Source organism: Sinohyriopsis cumingii, chromosome 3, assembly GCF_028554795.1.
Source record: "Sinohyriopsis cumingii isolate HCF-2022 chromosome 3, ASM2855479v2, whole genome shotgun sequence".
NCBI lineage: Eukaryota > Metazoa > Mollusca > Bivalvia > Unionida > Unionidae > Sinohyriopsis > Sinohyriopsis cumingii.
In genome coordinates this window covers 147,964,777-147,975,824 of record NC_142963.1, presented here as the reverse complement: position 1 = coordinate 147,975,824, position 11,048 = coordinate 147,964,777, and positions in this window count along the sequence as shown.

Below are 11,048 nucleotides of genomic sequence, written 5' to 3'. Positions count from 1 at the left end.
ATACCATCGGGAAAGTCTTGCCAGACTCATACCACTGGGACAATATCACTAGACTCATAAAACTGGGACAATATCACTAGACTCATACAACTGGGACAATATCACTAGACTCATACCACAGGGTAAGTCTTGCTAGTCTCATACCACTGGGACAACATCACTAGACTCATACAACTGGGACAATATCACTAGACTCATACCACAGGGTAAGTCATGCTAGTCTCATACCACTGGGACAACATCACTAGATTCATACAACTGGGACAATATCACTAGACTCATACAATTGGGACACTATCACTAGACTCATACAACTGGGACAATATCACTAGACTCTTACAAATGGGAAAATATCACTAGACTCATACAAATGGGACAATATCACTAGACTCATACAACTGGGACAATATCACTAGACTCATACCACAGGGTAAGTCTTGCTAGTCTCATACCACTGGGACAACATCACTAGACTCATACAACTGGGACAATATCACTAGACTCATACAACTGGGACAATATCACTAGACTCATACCACCAGGAAAGTCTTACTAGACTCATACCACTGGAACAATGTCGCTGGACTCAAACAACTGGGACAATATCACTAGACGCATACAACTGGGATAATATAAATAGACTCATACCACCGGGAAAGTCTTACTAGTCTCATACAACTGCGACAATATCACTAGACTAATGCAACTGGGACAATATCACTAGACTCATACCACCGGGAAAGTCTTACTAGACTCATACCACTGGGACAATATCACTAGACTCATACCACTGGGAAAGTCTTACTAGACTCATACCACCAGGAAAGTGTCCCTAGACTCATGCCACCAGAACAGTGTCAATAGATGCATACCAGTGGGACAAAATGTCAATAACCCTTGTAACATTTCCTGTTCAATAATACTTAAAAATGTCTTGTATTTGTCATATGATTTAAGCAAATGAAATAGTTTTTTCTTCATTATAATATGAAAAACAAAATTTGGTATTAAGTATAAACATATAGAGTATTTTGTCAAATACATAAATACATAGAATCCAATTAACCCTGCTGAAATTATTCTGTCTAAACATGGATGGGGTAGAGTATTCGCCTCGCTGTGTCATTCTTGTTTTAATGGCTGTGGCACTGAGCACATCTCAATAGGTATTTGATGGTTTCGATAAGGAAGCCTAGCCTCACACTTTTACAATACAGGCCTGTTGGTTTACTAACCCTGTTTTTAAGTTAAGAATGTGCCAGATAATCAGATCTGAAGATATGCACGTGTCAGGGCCCTCTGACCTTGCCAGATGATTAGATCTAAAGATAGCATATATCTCATCTTTAAGAGCTTGCCAGGTGGTTTGAACTGAATATGTGCACATGTTTCGGATTTACAAACTTGACAGATGATTTGAACTGAATATGTGCACATGTTTGGGATTTACAAACTTGACAGATGATTTGAACTGAATAGGTGCACATGTTTGGGATTTACAAACTTGCCAGATGATTTGAACTGAATAGGTGCACATGTTTGGGATTTACAAACTTGCCAGATGATTTGAACTGAATAGGTGCACATGTTTGGGATTTACAAACTTGCCAGGTGATTTGAACTGAATAGGTGCACATGTTTGGGATTTAGAAACTTGCCAGATGATTTGAACTGAATAGGTGCACATGTTGGGACTTTAAGACCTTGCCAGATGACCTTAACTTAATTGTGCACTTGTTTGGTCTTAAACCTTGCCAGATGATTTTAACTTAATTGTGCACATGTTTGGTCTTGAAGACCTTGCCTGAGGATTAGATCTGAAGATATGTACATGTCTAGGTCATGATCATAATATCTACCAAGCTTTAGCGCAATCCTGTACGAGTCATTGTAAGCTCTTCTTTATTCATGTATTTACAGGATTTGATCTATTGATCATAGGGAACATATCTACCAGGTTTAGGTATGACAGGCAAGAAATGAAAAAGATTTCTTGGCAAATGAAGATATTTAAAACACAATTATTATGCAACTTTGTACATTTATGATGACATATCATTGCATAAGCGCGTAAGAAAAATATTAACTAACGACATGCACATCTGTACATCTAAATGAAATGTTTTCAATGTTTTAATTAACCATATTCTTGTCAAGTGTTGAAGTGTCTTCAAAAGCACATAACAGTGAGTAAGGGATGTTCCAGTAAAACATACATGGGACCCAGAGAAGTCACTTTTAATGTCGGGAACTCACCCATAGATCCTATTTAGAATTTTCTTTTCATTTTAATATGAACTCTGTGCAATCAAAGTACACTGACATATAGTTTTAAAAAAGACTTCCTTCCCTGGGTACAATGTATGTTTGAAATTAAATTTCGAAAACATACCAGAATAAATAGTGTTCATGATACTCAACATAACCATATAACAAAATTATACAACTGTCCTTGGAATGTAATCTAAAAAAAATTATACAACTGTCCATTGAATGTAATCTAAAAAATATTATACAATTGTCCTTGGAATGTAATCTAAAAAAAATTATACAACTGTCTTTGGAATGTAATCTAAAACAATAAAGACCTGATTCCATACATCTCTTGTCAGCTTGTCAACAGTTAATATTATTGGTTGTACCTATGAAAAGTTAGTTAGACTGGAATAACTTTATCACAGGTGCCACAAACATTAGTCTCAAGGCACTGTATGGTCAGTTTTCTATCAAACTTTCATCACTAACCTTTTTTCCTGCTAACCTAAACTGGCTTTTAAACGTGAAACATTGAATTTACTCGGATGTCCATTTAAAATTTTCAGTGGATTAACTGAGATCTCTATGCTAAAATATCAATATAACTTAAGACATTGGTACTGCATTAAAATCTATGATATCTGTCCAATCATAATTAATGGAAAACAATCCATCTATATAAAAAAAGAATATCATTTAAATTTAAGGAACATTCAATCAAGCCATTTTCAAAAATTGATTTCTGAAGTTGAAATCAAGTTTCTGTAATGCCTGCAGGAATGGGTTGAAGAATAAATTGTTGTGCTCTTCCTGTAAACTATTGGATTATTTATTTTCATGACATTTAAGTGTATGTATAATGCTTATTTCATTAAACCTGTTTAAAAATTAAATGTTAAACATTTCAGTTTTGAAACAACAGTATCAGAACAATAACAGTAACCATATAATGCTTTCTTATAATTACAGGTGGTTTTTATGCTCTTATGTATGATAAGCATATATAGAAAGCAAAATGTATCATGGACTATTTATGCGGTTTCGATGTCTAGACCAGACTGATGTAGTATGATACTGATGGTGGATTAACATGGCTGCAAGAAACAGAAGGAAGAATGACAACAATACATGTGGATAAAGATAAATTTTAGCAGTTTAACTTATTACTCAGTTAAAAACAGTTAGACAGCCACTCAAGCAGGATTAAACTCATTTTATTTTAAATAGCAAAATTACTGGGGAACCAATATATCATTATTTTGAAAACAGTAACCACAAATTTCAGGATGAATCAGAACATTGTTATGTTTATTTTCAAGGAAATATTTTCTATTTTGCATTGAATTTAATTCTGAATTCAGTAACAACTATATGGAATATATATTTTCAAGCAGTTTCTTGACACTAATTAGCATAGTTATAGGTCATTTCATTCCTTTTTCTCATGTTCTCAATTCCTAATATACAATGGAGGTTTACAATGACCTGTTGATCAGACTGTTACTAAGTACCTATATGGACGTAAGTGAAGGTACAAAGCTTTATCATTGTTTATTGATGTTGACTGTAAATCTGATCCAACAACAAATGCTTCAATCATAAATAACTTTTGTCTACAGTCTTACACTTTTTTTGCCAAAAGGTCAATAAATTATAAAATTAACATGACCTTGAGCTTTTAAAAAGTGATTTTAGCTTATGTACAGCATGGACATTTGAAGAGTTCCCAGAATCCTCGTTTTTCCTTGACTGGAGGGACTTGATTCTGTGCGAAGGCCAGGAATATCTGTTCCAGACTGGTTTGATGTACTGAGTAATCATCCACAACAAACGATTCCATAGATTCTTCCTTACGAGCAAAGATGTGTCCCAGTCGAGTTTGCTGATCTGGAATCTGGAAATGGATGTAACCTTGCCTGTCATCAAAGACCTAGGCTGATGGGAAATTTTCCTTTATGAAATTGATCAAGGGATCCATGGGGACTGATTCACCTTCTGTAGCCATCTTCATTCGACAGATAAGAGAGAATCCCTGACCAAATCTGGTCTTCAGACGCTGGGTACTACCAAAGCAGACAAATTCTGCATTAACCATGATGACAATCTTACTGCAAAGGGCCTCACATTCCTCCATACTAAAAAAATATGCAAAACATTTTGGTAACATGCTGAATGCATGGATAAGACTGTGTTCTACTCAATAGACAGCTGAGGCTAATAACAAGCTATAAACATGCATAATACAAAATAAGACAATGTACTAATCAGAGCATGAACAGCATCCCTGTGATACTTTCAGAATAATGAACTATCTGTGACATCTCATTTTTTTCTCAACGCTGTGATGGAAAACAGAAACTGTCCTTTGGGATACTTTTATAACAAGTCAATAAGCTGCAGATTGTGTAAAATATGCATATAGAGATGTATTGAATATGCAGAGAATCATATGTAGAATAAGCACAAAATCTTGTGTGGAATACATACACAATCATGTTTATACTCTGCACACAATCATGTGTAGACTGCACACAATCATATGTAGACTGCACACAATCATCTGCAGACTTTGTACTCAATCATGTGTAGACTATGCACACAATCATGTGTAGACTATGCACACAATCATCTGTAGACTCTGCACACAATCATCTATAGACTCTGCACACAATCATCTGTAGACTGCACACAATCATGTGTAGACTCTGCACACAATCATGTGTAGACTCTGCACACAATCATCTATAGACTGCACACAATCATGTGTAGACTGCACACAATCATCTGTAGACTTTGCACACAATCATGTGTAGACTCTGCATACAATCATGTGTAGACTATGCACACAGTCATCTGTAGACTCTGCACACAATCATCTGTAGACTGCCCACAATCATCTGTAGACTGCACGCAATCATCTGTAGACTGCAAACAATCATGTGTAGAATATGCACACAATCATCTGTAGACTGTACACAATCATGTGTAGACTCTGCACACAATCATGTGTAGACTTTGCACAGAATTATGTGCAGACTATGAACACATTCATATGTAGACCATGCACACAATCATGTGTAGAATATTTTCACAATCATGTGTGGACTCTGCACAAAGTCATGTTTAGATTCTGCACACAATGATGTGTACACTCTGCAAACAATCATGTGTAGACTGCATACAATTATATGTAGACTATGCATACAATCATATGTAGACTATGCACACCATCTGTAGACTATGCACATGATCATGTGTTTACTGAACACAATAATGTGTAGATTTTGCACACAATCATGAGTAGACTCTGCACACAACCATGTGTATAATATTTACACAATCATCTCTAGATTCTGCACACACTCATATTAAGACTATGCACACAACCATTTGTAGACTCTGCACACAATCATGTGTAGACTATGCAAAATCATGTGATGAGTATGCACATAATAATCTGTATATTCTGCACACAATCATCTGTAGACTGCACATAATCATGTGTAGACTCTGCACACAATAATGTGTACACTTTGCACACAATCATGTGCAGAATATTTAAACAATCATGTGTAGACTCTGCACACAATCATGTGTAGACTCTGCACACAATGATCTGTAGACCCTGCACACAATGATCTGTAGAGTGCGCACAATCATTTGTAGACTATGCACACACTCATCTGAAGACTATGCACACAATCATCTGTAGACTCTGCACACAATCATCTGTTGACTGCGCATAATCATGTGTAGACTATGCACACACTCATGTGTAGACTATGCATATAATCATCTTTGGACTCTGCACACAATCATATGTAGACTGCGCACAATCAATGAAAACAAATGAATAAAAGCCTGATGCGGAAGTAAGTACTTTCAGTGAAAAGAAAAATTACATGTAGTGAAATATAAATTATGGTAAAGAATCACCATTCAGTTTTAGAAAACGTGTAGGTTGGTCACGGCGACATCTGGAAAGAGCTGAAATACCTCTGGATACTTTTTTCTACAGAATCGTGAGCAAATATCAAAACTCTCCGTCCCACAAAATCGGTATAACTGCTGCCTTATTTCCAACTTAACGCCTCTATGAGGTAACGTCTATTCATTTGGGCTCTAGAATTTGTATACTTGACTTATGTTTTAGTCAAAATATCTTTCAAAAATATATGAGATCCTGCAATTCAGGCCAGAGTTTCGGCTCATATGCCCACTCTGCGATGCGATCAACCCAATGATCTGGTGAAGTGAAAAGGAATTCCATTATACCTGCCTTTAATAAAACTAGTCTGATCCTAACGAAATACTTTTTTAATTGCATCAACACTTTCTAAAAACATTTTGCTGTACCTTTATAAGTTGATTTAATGGTTAAATGGTGTTACTGTTTGTTGAATACTTGTGAATTTAAACTTAGGTTTTTTTTTCTTTCTCCTTCAGAATCACTTTTTAAACAAATATAATTTGTATGTTGTTACATTTTGAAATTACGTGTACAATGAATATAAATAATGGTATACTAAACAGTGTTGAATTTCATATTACCCAGCTGTCTCTTGTTTCCTTTCTTTTAATTAGACAAGTAGAAAATTATTTGCATAGCCAAGGTGTGTTGTAAGTAAATAGGAATACAACAAAAAACACAATCTCCTAACGATGTAACACAAACAGTATACCATTATTCTGCTAAATGGTTCGTCAAATGCAGGAATAGGTTGCAATGAGCCTTAGGTATCTTCAAAATGGGTTTCCTACCATTTGACAAGTGTGACAAATCTAGGTTTTAATCCTTTTGAACAACATAGTGGACATATTGTTCGTAGACTACTGCAGTTATATTTCAACCAAAGATTCAGAGATTAATCGTCTTGCTTTGGATTTCAAATGCTAGTTGTCAAAGGTTTATGAACTTGTAAGAAATAATCTTCACTCTACTCAGTCAAAAATGAAATTTAGGCGTGACAGAAATACAACAGAAAGGAGTTTTCAGCCTGGTGATAGAATTCTAGCTCTCTTGCCATACCTCAAAATCCTTCTTAGGCTAATTGTTATGGTCTGTATATCGTTGAAAAGAAAGTAAGTGACTTAATTATATCATTAATTAATGGGAGGTAAAAACAAAACAATTTTGCCATATAAATCTGCTAGAGTGGTATGTCGGTATCCCTGTTAAACATTTAGTCAGTTTAGTTATACTTGTAGGTTTTAAACGATGCCATGCAATCAGACCGTAAAGATTTTGGTACCAGAAATTTTCACATCTACATCCACGAGAAACGAAGGATTTTATTATTATATGAATAAAAGCACTTGTGTTCAACACAAATAAAATCTACCATGACTATGACATTGTGGATTCTAGACCTGTAAAATAGCAACCTGATGGGATGAATCGTCTAAAGCAGAAAGTTTCAAAACAAATTTCAATATTAGCTGGAGAATAATTCACAGAACGAAGTAAAAGTTACCGTAAAGAGACACGTATTCTTGTGCTGAAGCCAGATAATACATTCCGTATGTGTACCAATTTTACAAGTGTGAACAGATTCACTTCCAATGACAAGAATTGATGACTGCATTGACTAAATTGGAAGTGCAAACTATGTGTCAAAGTTTGACCTTTTTAAATGATTATTTTCAAACTTCTCTCACAGAAAGTGTAAAGAAAATTTCGGGATTTATGGCTCCATATGTACTTTATAGGTATAAAGTGATGTCACTTTGCATTAAAGGTTTGCTTTCAACTTTCCAGCATTGAATGAACAAGATTAAATCTCATCTAGACAACTGTGACATCTGGAAAGATTACTTGAAAACCATTCGGAAATTCTTTTATCGACTCAAGGATGCAAATTTGGAAAAAAAAATTGATAGTGATTGTTTTAAATTTGTCGTGTTTGTGTTACATCTTTAGGACATATTGTGGGACACTGTGAAGTTAAACCTATAGAAGTTAAGGTGAAAGCTATCTTAGAATGGGATTATCCATCACTACAGCAAATCTATTTAGAACCATCTATGACAAATTAGGAGGTATTTATCAGCCCATGTTTGTACGAAACCATTAATGCCATACTTGCAAACGAACTCTTCTCTTTATCAAGACAGTCTTCACATCCACTAAACTTGGTTCTTTATCCAGATATATTCCATACAATACAATGTATGCCTCCCTCGACACTGTTCGCTTTGTCATTGTGGTAGCCCAAATATATATTTTAGTGTCTGTCTATAAATTAACACCCTAGACTCCTGTTCAGTTAATGCATGCTATGTTATTTCATTTCATTTTTGTTATATCCATGTAAGAGTGGGTTACAGCTTTGTACTATTGTGTCTAGAAGTTTGCGATTAATTTATATTAGTTTTGCTGTATCCCTTTTTATCTATATAATCTTTTCACAGACGACAATTAAGCAAGAGTAGTGTGGCAATAGCGACAGGTAAGTATTGCATAATTACAATTAATTTTACCCTTCCAGAAGAACTACATTTTAATAGCAGCAATTACTTATCTTTTCGCTATTGCTTAGCTGAATGTGTCAGTAAGGTGGGTAAGCTCATGGCAAACTGATCAAAAACAGAAATTAAGTGTACTCACCGCAGCGGGAGAGGTCCATTTCTATAGAATGTTCATGTCTCTGAGTAACTCGCTGTGCCGTAACATTGGGACCCAGAGATAAAATGCCTGCACTCTGTTATGCTAATGAGCGGAGGTAAAAGGAGGAAAAGGTAATATGTGAGTGCAAAAAACCGGCTTTCATGATATCCTCCATAGAGGAATGATTAAAGTAGGCCCGTGAGCTAGGAACAGCTCAAAACGCATGTGCTTTAAGTTTTAGAAAGGTGAGGTCTCGATCGGTGAGAGACTCGTAGGCTCGTTTGATCGTTTTGACAATCTACTGGGAGATAGTGTCAGCTGAAATGTCTACGGAGCCCTTAGTAAGGAGAGAGAACCGTTTCCTACTCTTTCGTTTTGCTTTGGAGACATTAAGATCGAGGCGAAGAGCAAGCATGGGGCATAAAAGTCTATTTTGATCATCCCCTGCACATATTTTTACTGAGACTGGGAATCTATATGGGTAAGGGTGTTACTGAAGGTAACTGATTTGTTGCAAGAAAACCAGGTTGGCAGATAAGGGAAATGGAGTTATAGTTCCCATTAATCCAATGGGCAAGACATGAATTTCGCTTCTTCGTCTCGCCAAGGCAAGGGCGAGAAGGAACACTGTTCTGAGTGCGAGATCCACAAAGGAAGCTTCACTCAATGATTCATAAGGTGCGTTGGTTTATAGCCAAATAACACAGGCAAGATTCCATCTGGGCACAAGCGAGCGGGAGACAAGTTTCTGAATCTCTAAAACCCTTATAAGATCGGCAAGAAGCGGATCAGAACCGATTTCTGTGCCGTGCGAGAATTAAGTGTATTGGAGATGGCAACTCAGTGGATGCTAAACATCTTTTGGTCTCAAAGAGGAACAAAAGGAAATCATAAATGGATGTTCCAGATGGGCGGACAGGATCAACGTGTTTCCTACTGCAGCAATCAGAGAAGATTCTCCACCTGCATCATAAACTTTGAATGTAGAAGCTTTCCTGGCTTGAATGATGCAACTGGTGACTTTGTCTGAAAACTTGTTCTGGCATTGAGTTGAGCAATGCGTGAAGGTGGAGACTGTCGGCTGTTCTGGAGAAGGGATCCCCGGTGTTGTGACAGAAGATACCTCCTGTGTTGTAGAGATCTGGGTCAATCTATCAAGAGGCCTAGGAGATCGTTGAACCATGGTCGCTGAGGCCACAATGGGGTAATGAGAATGATCCGTGAAGTGGAAGTTCGGACTCTTTGCAAAACTTGTGGTAGCAGTCGGGAAGGTGGGAAGGTATATGCGAATAGGCGATCCCACTGAAAGCTCAATGTATTGACTGACCATGCTTTCTGATACGGGACATGAGACAGGTAAATGGGAAGTTTGTTGTCAAGCTTAGTCGCAAACAGGCCCACTAAAGGTCTTCCCTAAAGTAAGAACTCGATTTCTGTTACTGATTGATGAAGAGACCATTCTGTGAGGATGGCTCAGTCTGTTCTGGACAGACTGTCCGCTAATACGTTCATCTTGCCCAGAATGTGGCGAACTCGGATTGTGACATACGGGTTGTCTGAAGAGACCATGACACATTTGACCCTTATTAGGTCTATGCACCCTTGCAATGCTAGAAATACTGCTTTCATTGCTAAGTTGTCGATGTGGAGGGACAATCTGATCCGAGTCCAGGAACCGTGGAGAATTATGCAATCCAGTTCTACTTGGGCTCCCCAGCCTGAATCTGACACATCTGCGAACATATAGGAATAGTGAGAGGGTGCATGCATGAGAACATCCATCAGAAATATGTCTCCATTTATCCACCAGCGCAAATGATGGTAAAAAACTGGTCCTAGCTGGATCGGGGTTATAGAGAATCTGTTTGAGGTTTCTACCTTGCCCGAAGGAGGAACTGTAGAGGACGGATATGAAGACGTCCCAAAGGAACCAATGTGGCAGAGGCGTTCAAGATTCATAGTATGGAAAGATAAAGAAGACCAGATAAAACGAGTTCCAACTTCTCAAGGTTCGATACGTGACCCATTTGTGTTATGGAGGACCAAGAATGGAACGGATCCCGATGACGGGACTCAACATGGACATGGTGAATCAGCCACTCGTCGATGTACTGAAGAATCAATGTTCCCTGTATTCAAAGGTGCCACTCCCATAATCCGGGTGAAAATTCTCTGTTTTAAAGAG